The sequence below is a fragment of the Protopterus annectens genome, chromosome 15.part0, assembly GCF_019279795.1.
Source record: "Protopterus annectens isolate FY-2018-M chromosome 15.part0, PAN1.0, whole genome shotgun sequence".
Lineage (NCBI taxonomy): Eukaryota > Metazoa > Chordata > Ceratodontiformes > Protopteridae > Protopterus > Protopterus annectens.
The window spans coordinates 779932994-779947721 of NC_056749.1; positions in this window are offsets into that span (position 1 = coordinate 779932994).

The window sequence follows — 14728 nt, forward strand, 5'->3', positions numbered from 1 at the left end:
CGCATATCCTGATGTACAAGTGTGGGAATGTGGGAATGTAACTCCCATATGCATGCACATATCCTGATTACAAGTGTGGAAATGTGGGAATGTAACTCCCATATGCATGCGCATATCCTGATGTACAAGTGTGGGAATGTGGAAATGTAACTCCCATATGCATGCGCAAATCCTGATTACAAGTGTGGGAATGTGGGAATGTAACTCCCATATGCATGCGCATATCCTGATTACAAGTGTGGGAATGTGGGAATGTAACTCCCATATGCATGCACATCCTGATTACAAGTGTGGGAATGTGGGAATGTAACTCCCATATGCATGCGCATATCCTGATTACAAGTGTGGGAATGTGGGAATGTAACTCCCATATGCATGCGCATATCCTGATTACAAGTGTGGGAATGTGGGAATGTAACTCCCATATGCATGCGCATATCCTGATGTACAAGTGTGGGAATGTGGGAATGTAACTCCCATATGCATGCGCATATCCTGATGTACAAGTGTGGGAATGTGGGAATGTAACTCCCATATGCATGCGCATATCCTGATTACAAGTGTGGGAATGTGGGAATGTAACTCCCATATGCATGCGCATATCCTGATTACAAGTGTGGGAATGTGGGAATGTAACTCCCATATGCATGCGCATATCCTGATTACAAGTGTGGGAATGTGGGAATGTAACTCCCATATGCATGCGCATATCCTGATTACAAGTGTGGGAATGTGGGAATGTAACTCCCATATGCATGCGCATATCCTGATGTACAAGTGTGGGAATGTGGGAATGTAACTCTGATATGCATGCGCATATCCTGATGTACAAGTGCGGGAACGTAACTCCCATGTGCATGTGCATATCCTGATGTACAAGTGTGGGAATATAACTCCCATGTGCATGTGCATATCCTGATGTACAAGTGTGGGAATGTAGGAATGTAACTCCCATATGCATGCATATATCCTGATGTACAAGTATGGGAACGTAACTCCCATATGCATGCGCATATCCTGATGTACAAGTGTGGGAATGTAACTCCCGTATGCATGTGCATATCCTGATGTACAAGTGTGGGAACGTAACTCCCATATGCATGCGCATATCCTGATGTACAAGTGTGGGAATGTAACTCCTTTATGCATGCGCATATCCTGATGTACAAGTGTGGGAATGTAACTCCCATATGCATGCGCATATCCTGATGTACAAGTGCGGGAATGTAACTCCCATATGCATGCGCATATCCTGATGTACAAGTGTGGGAATGTAACTCCCATATGCATGCGCATATCCTGATGTACAAGTGTGGGAATGTGGGAATGTAACTCCCATATGCATGCGCATATCCTGATGTACAAGTGTGGGAATGTAACTCCTTTATGCATGTGCATATCCTGATGTACAAGTGTGGGAATGTAACTCCCATATGCATGCGCATATCCTGATGTACAAGTGCGGGAATGTAACTCCCATATGCATGCGCATATCCTGATGTACAAGTGTGGGAATGTAACTCCCATATGCATGCGCATATCCTGATGTACAAGTGTGGGAATGTGGGAATGTAACTCCCATATGCATGCGCATATCCTGATGTACAAGTGTGGGAATGTAACTCCCATATGCATGCGCATATCCTGATGTACAAGTTTGGGAACGTAACTCCTATATGCATGTGCAGTATATCAGCAAATGAAAAAGAACGTGGGAGAACACTGCAGCACAGTTATGCAAAGACATTATTTAAGAAAGCTAAGCAATTTCTTTCCTTAATAATGTCATTGTATAAAAGTAATAATCCATGACTGGGTGTGGGTATCACAGGATTAACCCACACCCAGTCGTGGGTTATTGCTAAAATGGTCTCAAACTCTTGCCAACCCAAGAGATGAAAAGCTGCATCATTACACATTCATCGTCACATTAATCTTCGTCATCATTATCCTCCTCATCATCACCAACCTCACCTTTTTCTCTTTTCTCCATTTTACATGGCGTCAGGGTATTGAGGCAAATGTCCTAACCTCTCCTGGTTCGGTTCCACTCTTCTACCTTGTACAATGGTCATGCCTGACTGTTGCAGGTCTTCTCTCATACAGTCCATCAATCTCATGGGCTGTCATGCTAGTATCTTCTTATGTACTTGTTATGTCTACCAAATCTGCCTAACCAAATAATTTTCTTCTTTCCTTTACACGAGACTCAACCACTGCCTCCAGTCAGTTCTCACTAATGCTCTCTGCAACTGGAACTACTTTGGTTTCAAATCTGATGTCCTTGTTTCACCACTTCGACCACAATTTGTGTCATACTACCAATCATGTTTTCTCAGCTGCTCTGCCTTCACTGCCTGATTTTGTGTGCCTTGCAGAAGCAATACTTACACCACTATTTTGTACATCTAAGTTTTCAGCTTCTTTGTCATTCTTGCATTGTACATTAACCCTGAAAATTTGCAGCAGCTTATAGTAGCACCTCTGGTCCCCTAATTCTAGCCTTGACCCATTCATTCAGGTTTTTATTCTATTCAGCCACACCTCCCACATACCTGAAGATGTTAATCTGTTCTACTATTCCCCATTCTATCTTAATTTTCAGGTTACACATTTATTTCCCATACTCATCCCAACCTAGTGAAATTCCTCTGTAGATGGGCCCACAAAACATTCTCACTTCAACACATGCAAGGCAGAATCTTTCCAGATGAGCTCCCAGTACCACGTTATCATATGATGCAGAAGGCAGTGTTCTTCCACAGGTACATTCCATGTTATGAGGTACCACGTTAGCATATGATGCAGAAGGTAGTGTTCTTCCATGGGTACATTCCACCTTATGAGGTACCATGTTATCATATGATGCAGAAAGTAGTGGTCTTCCACAGGTACATTCCACATTATGAGGTACGAGGCAGTGTCATACCTCCCATCATCATCATCATGACAGAACAGGATATGAGGACTGCCTGGGTCCACATGGGTGAGGTAACAGGAAAAAAAAGGAGAGACAGTTCTAGACTTCTGCCTGGAAAATGGCTTGATAGTGTGCAACAGATCATTCAGAAAGAGACAGTCAGAAGGTCACATACAAGAGTGGTCAACATGCAAATCAGGTAGACTTCCTCCTAATTAGGAAAAGGCACTGGTGTTGAATAAGTGATGGCAAAGTCATCTCTAGTGAAACAGTCAGCCCACAGCATAAACCATTGGCTGCCACAATCAGCTGCAAGCAGTGGTCAGAGAAGGCTCTAAGGTCAACAAAGACCAGGCTGAAGAATGTGAAGTTGACAGGAGAGAAAGCACAACAGTTCAAGGAATTACTCATGTCTCTAGCACCCCAACAAGAGGAGGAAACAGGTGAAGTTGAAGAAGAATGGCAGCACCTCAAAACAGCAAGTTAAACGGCTACAGAACAGGTATGCAGCTGAGCCACCAGGTATGACAATAAGATACAGAGGGAAAGCTGGAGGTGGAATGCAGATGTCCAGGAAGTCATCAAAAGAAAGAAGGAGCACAGGAAGACATAGGAGAAAGAAAAGACAGGCCAGGCTAACAAAGAGGCTAAGACAGGAGTCGGAATAGCAAAGAACAAGGTAATAGAGGCACTCTGCTGACTTCTGGAAAATGACTCATTGGATGGTACAACAAAACTCCATCAGCTTTCAAGGCAAAGACAGAAAGATAAAGAAGATAGTCAGACACCCTTCATAAGGATGCCAGCAACAACCTGCTCACCAGTCCACAGGAATCAAAGGCAGATGGAAGGAGTATCTCCAGCAGCTTCTGAATTAAGAAAACTCCACAGAAGCTGTACTGCTCCAGACACAGCCTATGATGAGAGAAGAGGAGGAGCCCACCCTGGAAGAAGTAAGAACAGCACTAAGAAAAATGAAGTCAAGGAAAGCAGCAGGCTCAGATGAGGTCACAGCAGATATGATAAAGATGCTGGGTGAGATAGGGGAGAAATGGCTTCTAAGGGTACTCATAGTGGTATGGAGAGAAAAACCTATCCCAGATGATTAAGAATAAGTGTACTAATGCCAGAGTTCAAGAACAAAGGGGACATAAACAACTGTGGGTGTTATAGGGTTATCAAACTGTTATCACACTGCATGAAGGCTTTGGAAAGGATGATTGATAAACAAATACGCAGAGCAGTAGAAGATAAGATGGGAAATGAGCAGTTTAGATTCAGATCAGGAGGCAGCACAACTGACCTGATGCTTGTAGTGAGACAGATACTTAAGAAGAAGCTAGAAATGAGGAAAGAGTCCAGCTGGGCATTCCTAGACTTGGAGAAAGCATATGAAATGGTCCCAAGAAAGCTGATCTGGGCAGTCTTGAGGTGGTTTGGAGTCCCAGACACATTGGTACAATTAGTGCAGGCTATGTACAAAGACCCAATGACTCAAGTACAAAGACTGTTGGTCTCACAGAGGTGTTCCCAATGGGATTGGGCGTACATCAGGATTCATCTCAGAGCCCACTGCTGTTCATATTAGTGATGTACTACATTACCAAACAGGTCAGAGGGGACCGGTCAACAAAGTTGCTGTATTCAGATGATGTGGAATTAAAAGCAGACTCTGAGCAATAACTTCAGCAAAGGGTAGGGGAATGGAATGCAAGATTGAAGGTACATGGGTTGAAACTGAGCACAGATAAGACAGCTGTAATGGCAGCAAATGGGGGAAATCAGAAGAAGATGAAAACTGAGATAGAAGGGAAAATAGTGAAACAGGGTAACAGCTTCAAGGATCTTGGAGGTATGGTAAAGAGAGAGGAAGTCTGAATGCTAAAATCAAAGGGGCTGCAGCCCACTGGCAGAGTGTCAGGGGTATTATATGAAAGAAGAATGCCAAAGAAGATGAAACATAAGGTGTACAAACAGTGGTGCGACCAGTACTACTGTAGGTACAGAACCGTGGGCAGTAAAGTCAGAGCAGAAGAGGAAGCTAGAGGTGATGGACATGATGTGCCTGAGATGGGTGGTAGCATGTACATTGTGAGACATTTCACACAAGAGAACACATTATGGTAGTTTGGGCACATGTGCAGGAAAGCAGGAGGCAAATCTGGTGAAGAAGATTTGGGATAGAGTGGAACAAAGCAACAGGAAACAAGGACATTCAACAAAGAGGTGGATGGATTGTGTGAGAGAAGACCTGTGGCACTCAGGCATGAGTGCTGAAGAAGCTAGGCAAGTGGCATTGAACAGGGAGAAATGGTGACAAGTGACATGACACCCTGACCCCATGTAGAAAATGGGAAAAGGAGGCTGATATGCAGATTTTTTCCTAATTTTTTTTTGGTCTGTTCCTCATAAAATGTCTGATTTACTGGCAAATCATTGAGCATTGAAGTAGAAACAATGACAGACATTTGAGTTTCAGACTCTATGCCCTTCAGAAAATGTATGCTAATAAAAACTGTTATTTTATTAACTTTCTAAGTTTATAAGAGCAATATTTAACCATTGATCATATTTTTGGGCCTTTGTCCTCCCCTTTTTTATGGTTTTGTCCAAATTTTTTGCACTAATAGGTTGAGAGATATGGGAAGTGGCCTTTCACAAAGACTTCCAATACTCATTCCAGCTTACCATATACAAGGCAGGGCCTATCAGTATGGTGAATGTCCATCACAGCTTACGATATATAAAGCACTATCCTACCACAAGTACTACTAATTCTAATCCCAGTGTAACTTAAGAAGAACAGTACCCCATAAGTCCTCATAGCATCTAATCCAGGCAACACATGGAGGGTCATGCCCGCCTCACATATTTCCAGCAATCAGCCCAGTTCATAGTTAAATGAGGCATTGCATTAAACAAGTACATATAATATCAGTTCTAGCCCAACATGTTCAAATGTGTGTCTGTACCTTGAAATGTTCTGACACCCACTATGACCCATAAGCGAGTGTGCACAGACAGACGTACACACACACACACGCACACACACACACACACACACACACACACACACACACACACACACACACACACACACACACACACACACACACACACACACACACACACACACACACACCAGCTGGTCAGTGACAGATATAAGGTAAACTTCATCAGCCATCATAGGTCCATAGGTACTTACTGGGCTGTTGATCCATGAGTATTTTCAGAAGCCTAGTAATATATTCCCATGAAGTTTTCAGCCCTTATATTTTAAATACAAATAACTCAAAGATGAGTAGAACAGTTAGCTGCTGCCCCTATCTATGAGAAACAATGGTGCTAAACCAGGGATGTATTTGCTGTTACCCATCCATTCATCCAAGTTATATCTGAATGGTGGAAAAGATGTAGTCTGTTTTATGTGGAGAAGAAGACAATTCCAAAGAAGTGGTACTCCCTGTGATACTCATTTATCCCTCCAACGTGTTCTATTTATGTTGCAAAAGAGATTTAGGTCTCTCGAGCAAATGTTTATGCCTCCATTGGACTTGTGAATGTGCATTAGGGCTGACAGGATAGAGTTTTTTGGGGCACTGTATATGAGGCAGAGATCACTCCTCATGAGTCTGTATGACACAGAGAAGAGGGATAAGACTTTGAGACAGTCTGAACAGTTTTTTTTGTGATTTAGGCCTTTCATTTTGTTAATATGAAAGCACTGTGAACATTATTTGGACAGGTACCTACTAAAGGGGCAATTATTCTCAGTGATTGGCCTGATCAGTGCAAAATATGGTGGAATGATTATATTCCTGGACCTGGATGCCATATCTTTAGTAAGTGATGACTGCTGCCATCTTCCTTTCATCCTGCACAAAGCCTGTTCAGACGTTGACACTGAATGGCCTTTGTAGGGAATTTGACAGGTCCTGTTTTAGGCTTTCAAGCAAACAGTCTGGTATGTTATCTGGCCTTAGAGAAGCAGTGTTCTTGGCCTTGGATATTGCCTTGAGGACTTGTTCATGGGAGATTCAAGGAAGGGGTGCAGATGTGGGTTTGAGATCTAGGAATATACGAAGGGAGATGGGGTAAAGCTAGTGCTAAATGTATCCACTAGTAGGCTGGCTATGTCCTCGGGGTCCAAGTATGTATTACCATTTACTGCTAACTATGCACCATGTTGGGCATTGTTTCTAAGGTTTCTGATACAGTTAAAGCAGGTTTTGTAATTGCCCTTTGTCTGGGTGGCAATTTTACCTCTTATCTAACTGTAGGTCATGTGATCAGGACACAGTGTTCCCTGGTAAGTTTAGCAAGAGCTTTTGTTTTGTATCTTGAAGGTTAGATTTATTTTTTACATCTAATACATGTTTTTCTTTTCATTTATTATGGCGCCTGCTTATATTTGGGTTACACTATAGGGGTTTATTTTTGAAATTTACATTGTATTTTCTTTGAAGGGGGACTGATGTATCTATACAGCTATTTACATTTGAATAGAATTTGGCAGTAAAGGATTCTGCAGAAGCAGTGGGGTGATTGAGCTGGAAGGGGATGTTAAATTTAACCAAATCATCATTCATTCGATTAGCCTTGGCATAATGTCTAAATACGGAGCCATTGGAAGATGCTTCTGGCTTCTTTTTTTAAGGTGCGGAAGACTGATTTGTGGTCTGATTAAACCAGGGAGGGAGTTACAACTGGTAGGGAGCAGAGCTGTCCCGTATTGGTGTGGACCAAGACCAAGATTTTATCACCCTGGTTAGGGTGCACGCTAACTGGTCCAGAGAGTTTATATTCACTGGGCATATAGTTTCTTATGTGGCTTCAGCACACATAATTAGCTTGTCACATTACTTCAGTTCCAGTTAAATGGAAGACTGCAGTTACAAGGTCAACTGGAGAAGCTGAAACATAGTGCTGTTCAGATCTCCACATTGCTGCATCACTAATTCAGGACTTAAGCTGCAAGAAACAATCACATTTCCTCAGACTTTACAAGTAATGCATACAAACACCCATCTGCAGTTGCTCCTACACGTATAGGCACTCATACACACCTCTTCACATAGACACACACACACACACACACACACACACACACACACACACACACACACACACACACACACACACAGACAATAAAATAAAAAAGATGAACACATGGATTGCATCAGCCCAGTTAACCAGGGACTTGCATGCCTCCAATAATGACAAATTCTGTTCATTATCTTTATTTTCACCAATAGGCTAAGATTGCAAAGCTCACTAGATATATTCCTTTCTTTATACTTGTGTAGTATAGCTAGAAATCAAAGTGCTAATGAGGACAAGTACAGTATATACTGCGTAATGTTTGTAAGTGACATGAAGGAAGAGAGGATATACTGCTTAATGTTTCTAAATGACATGAAGGCAGAGTGGATATACTGCGTAATGTTTCAAAGTGACATGAAGGCAGAGCGGATATACTGCTTAATGTTTCTAAGTGACATGAAGGCAGAGCGGATATACTGCTTAATGTTTCTAAGTGACATGAAGGCAGAGCGGATATACTGCTTAATGTTTCTAAGTGACATGAAGGCAGAGCAGATATACTGCTTAATGTTTCTAAGTGACATGAAGGCAGAACAGATATACTGCTTAATGTTTCTAAGTGACATGAAAGCAGAGCGGATATACTGCTTAATATTTCTAAGTGACATGAAGGCAAGCCGGATATACTGCATAATGTTTCTAAGTGACATGAAGGCAGAACGGATATACTGCTTAATGTTTCTAAGTGACATGAAGGCAGAGCGGATATACTGCTTAATGTTTCTAAGTGACATGAAGGCAGGGCAGATATACTGCTTAATGTTTCTAAGTGACATGAAAGCAGAGCAGATATGCTGCTTAATGTTTCTAAGTGACATGAAGGCAGAGCGGATATACTGCTTAATGTTTCTAAGTGACATGAAGGCAGAGCGGTTATACAGCTTAATGTTTCTAAGTGACATGAAGGCAGAGCGGATATGCTGCTTAATGTTTCAAAGTGACATGAAGGCAGAGCGGATATGCTGCTTAATGTTTCTAAGTGACATGAAGGCAGAGCGGATATACTGCTTAATGTTTGTAAGTGACATGAAGGCAGAGCGGATATACAGCTTAATGTTTGTAAGTGACATGAAGGCAGGGCAAATATACTGCTTAATGTTTCTAAGTGACATGAAGGCAGAGCGGATATGCTGCTTAATGTTTCTAAGTGACATGAAGGCAGAGTGGATATACTGCTTAATGTTTCTAAGTGACATGAAGGCAGAGCGGATATACTGCTTAATGTTTCTAAGAGACATGAAGGCAGAGCGGATATACTGCTTAATGTTTCTAAGTGACATGAAGGCAGAGCGGATATGCTGCTTAATGTTTCTAAGTGACATGAAGGCAGAGCGGATATACTGCTTAATGTTTCTAAGTGACATGAAGGCAGAGCGGATATACTGCTTAATGTTTCTAAGTGACATGAAGGCAGAGCGGATATACTGCTTAATGTTTCTAAGTGACATGAAGGCAGAGCGGTTATACAGCTTAATGTTTCTAAGTGACATGAAGGCAGAGCGGATATACTGCTTAATGTTCTTCAGTGACATTAAGGCAGAGCGGATATACTGCTTAATGTTTCTAAGTGACATGAAGGCAGAGCGGATATGCTGCTTAATGTTTGTAAGTGACATGAAGGCAGGGCAGATATACTGCTTAATGTTTCTAAGTGACATGAAGGCAGAGCGGATATGCTGCTTAATGTTTCTAAGTGACATGAAGGCAGAGCGGATATACTGCTTAATGTTTCTAAGTGACATGAAGGCAGAGCGGATATACTGCTTAATGTTTATAAGTGACATGAAGGCAGAGCGGATATACTGCTTAATGTTTCTAAGTGACATGAAGGCAGAGCGGATATACTGCTTATTGTTTCTAAGTGACATGAAGGCAGAGCGGATATACTGCTTAATGTTTCTAAGTGACATGAAGGCAGAGCGGATATACTGCTTAATGTTTCTAAGTGACATGAAGGCAGAGCGGATATACTGCTTAAAGTTTCTAAGTGACATGAAGGCAGAGCGGATATGCTGCTTAATGTTTGTAAGTGACATGAAGGCAGGGCAGATATACTGCTTAATGTTTCTAAGTGACATGAAGGCAGAGCGGATATACTGCTTAATGTTTCTAAGTGACATGAAGGCAGAGCAGATATACTGCTTAATGTTTCTAAGTGACATGAAGGCAGAGCGGATATACTGCTTAATGTTTCTAAGTGACATGAAGGCAGAGCGGATATACTGCTTAATGTTTCTAAGTGACATGAAGGCAGAGCAGATATACTGCTTAATGTTTCTAAGTGACATGAAGGCAGAGCGGATATACTGCTTAAAGTTTCTAAGTGACATGAAGGCAGAGCGGATATGCTGCTTAATGTTTGTAAGTGACATGAAGGCAGGGCAGATATACTGCTTAATGTTTCTAAGTGACATGAAGGCAGAGCGGATATGCTGCTTAATGTTTCTAAGTGACATGAAGGCAGAGTGGATATACTGCTTAATGTTTCTAAGTGACATGAAGGCAGAGCGGATATACTGCTTAATGTTCCTAAGTGACATGAAGGCAGAGCGGATATACTGCTTAATGTTTCTAAGTGACATGAAGGCAGGGCAGATACACTGCTTAATGTTTCTAAGTGACATGAAGGCAGAGCGGATATACTGCTTAATGTTTCTAAGTGACATGAAGGCAGAGCGGATATACTGCTTAATGTTTCTAAGTTACATGAAGGCAGAGCGGATATACTGCTTAATGTTTCTAAGTGACATGAAGGCAGAGTGGATATACTGCTTAATGTTTGTAAGTGACATGAAGGCAAAGCGGATATACTGCTTAATATTTCTAATTGACATGAAGGCAGAGCGGATATATTCTGCTTATAGTTTCTAAGTGACATGAAGGCAGAGCGGATATACTGCTTAATGTTTCTAAGTGACATGAAGGCAGAGCGGATATACTGCTTAATGTTTCTAAGTGACATGAAGGCAGAGCGGATATACTGCTTAATGTTTCTAAGTGACATGAAGGCAGAGTGAATATACTGCTTAATGTTTCTAAGTGACATGAAGGCAGAGCGGATATACTGCTTAATGTTTCTAAGTGACATGAAGGCAGAGCGGATATACTGCTTAATGTTTCTAAGTGACATGAAGGCAGAGCGGATATACTGCTTAATGTTTCTAAGTGACATGAAGGCAGAGCGGATATACTGCTTAATGTTTCTAAGTGACATGAAGGCAGAGCAGATATACTGCTTAATGTTTCTAAGTGACATGAAGGCAGAGCGGATATACTGCTTAATGTTTCTAAGGGACATGAAGGCAGAGTGGATATACTGCTTAATGTTTCTAAGTGACATGAAGGCAGAGCGGATATACTGCTTAATGTTTCTAAGTGACATGAAGGCAGAGCGGATATGCTGCTTAATGTTTGTAAGTGACATGAAGGCAGGGTAGATATACTGCTTAATGTTTCTAAGTGACATGAAGGCACAGCGGATATACTGCTTAATGTTTCTAAGTGACATGAAGGCAGAGCGGATATACTGCTTAATGTTTATAAGGGACATGAAGGCAGAGCGGATATACTGCTTAATGTTTCTAAGTGACATGATGGCAGAGCTGATATACTGCTTAATGTTTCTAAGGGACATGAAGGCAGAGCGGATATACTGCTTAATGTTTCTAAGTGACATGAAGGCAGAGCGGATATACTGCTTAATGTTTCTAAGTGACATGAAGGCAGAGCGGATATACTGCTTAATGTTTCTAAGTGACATGAAGGCAGAGCGGATATACTGCTTAATGTTTCTAAGTGACATGAAGGCAGAGCGGATATATTGCTTAAAGTTTCTAAGTGACATGAAGGCAGGGCAGATATACTGCTTAATGTTTCTAAGTGACATGAAGCCAGAGCGGATATACTGCTTAATGTTTCTAAGTGACATGAAGGCAGAGCGGATATGCTGCTTAATGTTTGTAAATGACATGAAGGCAGGGCAGATATACTGCTTAATGTTTCTAAGTGACATGAAGCCAGAGCGGATATACTGCTTAATGTTTCTAAGTGACATGAAGGCAGGGCAGATATACTGCTTAATGTTTCTAAGTGACATGAAGGCAGTGTGGATATACTGCTTAATGTTTCTAAGTGACATGAAGGCAGAGCGGATATACTGCTTAATGTTTCTAAGTGATATGAAGGCAGAGCGGATATACTGCTTAATGTTTCTAAGTGACATGAAAGCAGAGCAGATATACTGCTTAAGGTTTCTAAGTGACATGAAGGCAGAGTGGATATGCTGCTTAATGTTTCTAAGTGACATGAAGGCAGAGCGGATATACTGCTTAATGTTTCTAAGTGATATGAAGGCAGAGCGGATATACTGCTTAATGTTTCTAAGTGGCATGAAGGCAGAGCAGATATACTGCTTAATGTTTCTAAGTGACATGAAGGCAGAGTGGATATGCTGCTTAATGTTTCTAAGTGACATGAAGGCAGAGCAGATACCATTCAGTATGAAGTGCAATCCTTGATTATGCTCAAACTTTTAGCTGTAGCGAATCATTCTGAATTAAATGTAAACAGTGTGTACAAATATCATTGTCACTTATTCAAACTTTGCAGATGTTGCTCTGCTAAACCAACCTGAGGGGTGGGTTACCACATCACTGTGTTTGCTTTCCCTATGATATATTTTACAAACAGAACAGATGCTCCCCATAGCTAAGCAGCTTATTACATGACTTATATTAATTAAACATCTTTGATAGCATCCACAGCACAGAGGAAGGATTTCTCAGTTCTGTTGCCTAACCAATTACAATATTCTTTGATAAGACATGTCATGAGCAATGAATTATGATAAATATTGTTTATGCACCATAACATCTTTAGATGAATGCATTTTAATTTGTAATGCTGCTTTACCTACAGTCCCTTTTAGATGAAGAATCATGCCATGCATGTTTGTATGCTGCTGCTCTGATTAGCTGTATTTAAGGTTGGCTGGCCTCAGATTCCTGTATTGTACATCTCTAGGACTCATTCAAGCTCATAATGCTGCATTACAGAAATACAAAAGTCATCAAAACATAATAACTCAGCAACATACAAAACATAATTATACAGGGTAAATCTACACATGACCCAAGCTACAAATTGCTTATGGTCAACATAGTATGAAACAAAATCTAAATGTTATAGGAAGATAAATGTGCAGAAAAAAAGAGGTCATTGTTCCCCTCTACTCATCACTCATTAGACCCATTATAGAGTACAACTTCCCTTTTGGTATGTACCTCACAAGACAGCCACAACAACTGGAAAGGCCACAGAAATACCTCACAAAGAGGATAACCAGCCTCAAACAGATGCCCTAAACAGACCATCTCAAAAAAACTCCAGCTTTACTCTGTCGCATATCACCTACTCAGAGGCAGTCTCTGCCTAACATACAAAGCTATGTCATACCCAGAGCTGTTGGACATGCTCCACGTAAAGAAATCCCATTCCCTCCGAGCTACATGCTCTAGGGACGTAAACCTTGTCACCACAATAAACAGAACATGCTGGAGGGATAGATTCCTGTCCCAGAGACTTCCCATACTCTGGAACAAACTACCTATCTATATCAACAAAGCTCCTCATTAGCACTCTCCAAGAAAAATCTTGATGATTGGATGGGAGATAGGAAATTCACCCCAGGGATCACTTCTGTGGCTCTGCTTGACAGGGGCACAGGAAAATAATTTTCTTGGGTGGCAAAAGCCAGGGTACCATTTGGCTAGGCTTATATAGGGCCTAGGGCCAATAGCCTAGTACCTACCTATGAACCTATGAACCTATAAGGTTGCATATAAATACATAGCATGCCTAGTGGGCAAACAACAAAATTATGAATGACTGACTAAATGCAAAAATTAAATGCTTGTAAAATTAAATGCACTGTGTTCTTTAACAAAAAAAGTGATGGCGGACTCACTTGCTAAAAACTAGATAGCTGTTGCTGTTATTGTGTCTGTTTGATAGATGTATGTAGCTACAAATGGCTGGTATTTGTTGGTACCTTGTTTTTTCTGTTCAACAATGATGGATTAATAATAATGTACTGGATAAAGGTAAAAGTAGAAAAGCTAAATAAAGTGGGAATAAACACTAGTTTCACCTGCTGGATTGCCAAATGGCTCACAGATAGGACACAGCCTATCAAAAACAGGGGAAGTTACCTCAACAAAGAGACCAATCACTGGTTTGCTAGGGTTCTATGTCAGGACATCTCCTGCATGGTAACTATTTCTCTATTGTAAAAGCCAATACTCTGGCTGACTAACTTTGCAGACGAGTGCAATCTAGCAGTAGTCACTGAATCCCCAAATGACTGCTATCCTGCATATAGGTTTCTCCCAAATAAATAACTGGTGCCAAAATCATAGACTGAAACTAAATGGTAAAAATACATTATATTATCCTTTCGGTTGTCTTCTACTATAGGAAAATATCACATTGACAATACACCCCCAGGAGTTGACCCAGTTGTTCAGGATTCAGTAACTTATGTGGTCAGTGACCTAACTTTCAACTAACTTGTGTCCACTGTCATGAGAAAGTCCTTCTATATTGTGCAACTTTTAAACAAAGGGATTCTGTTTAGATCTAGAGATGTCATTGTCCCGCTTTATCCAGCCCTCTTTTAGCCAATCATTGAGTATAACGCCCCATTTG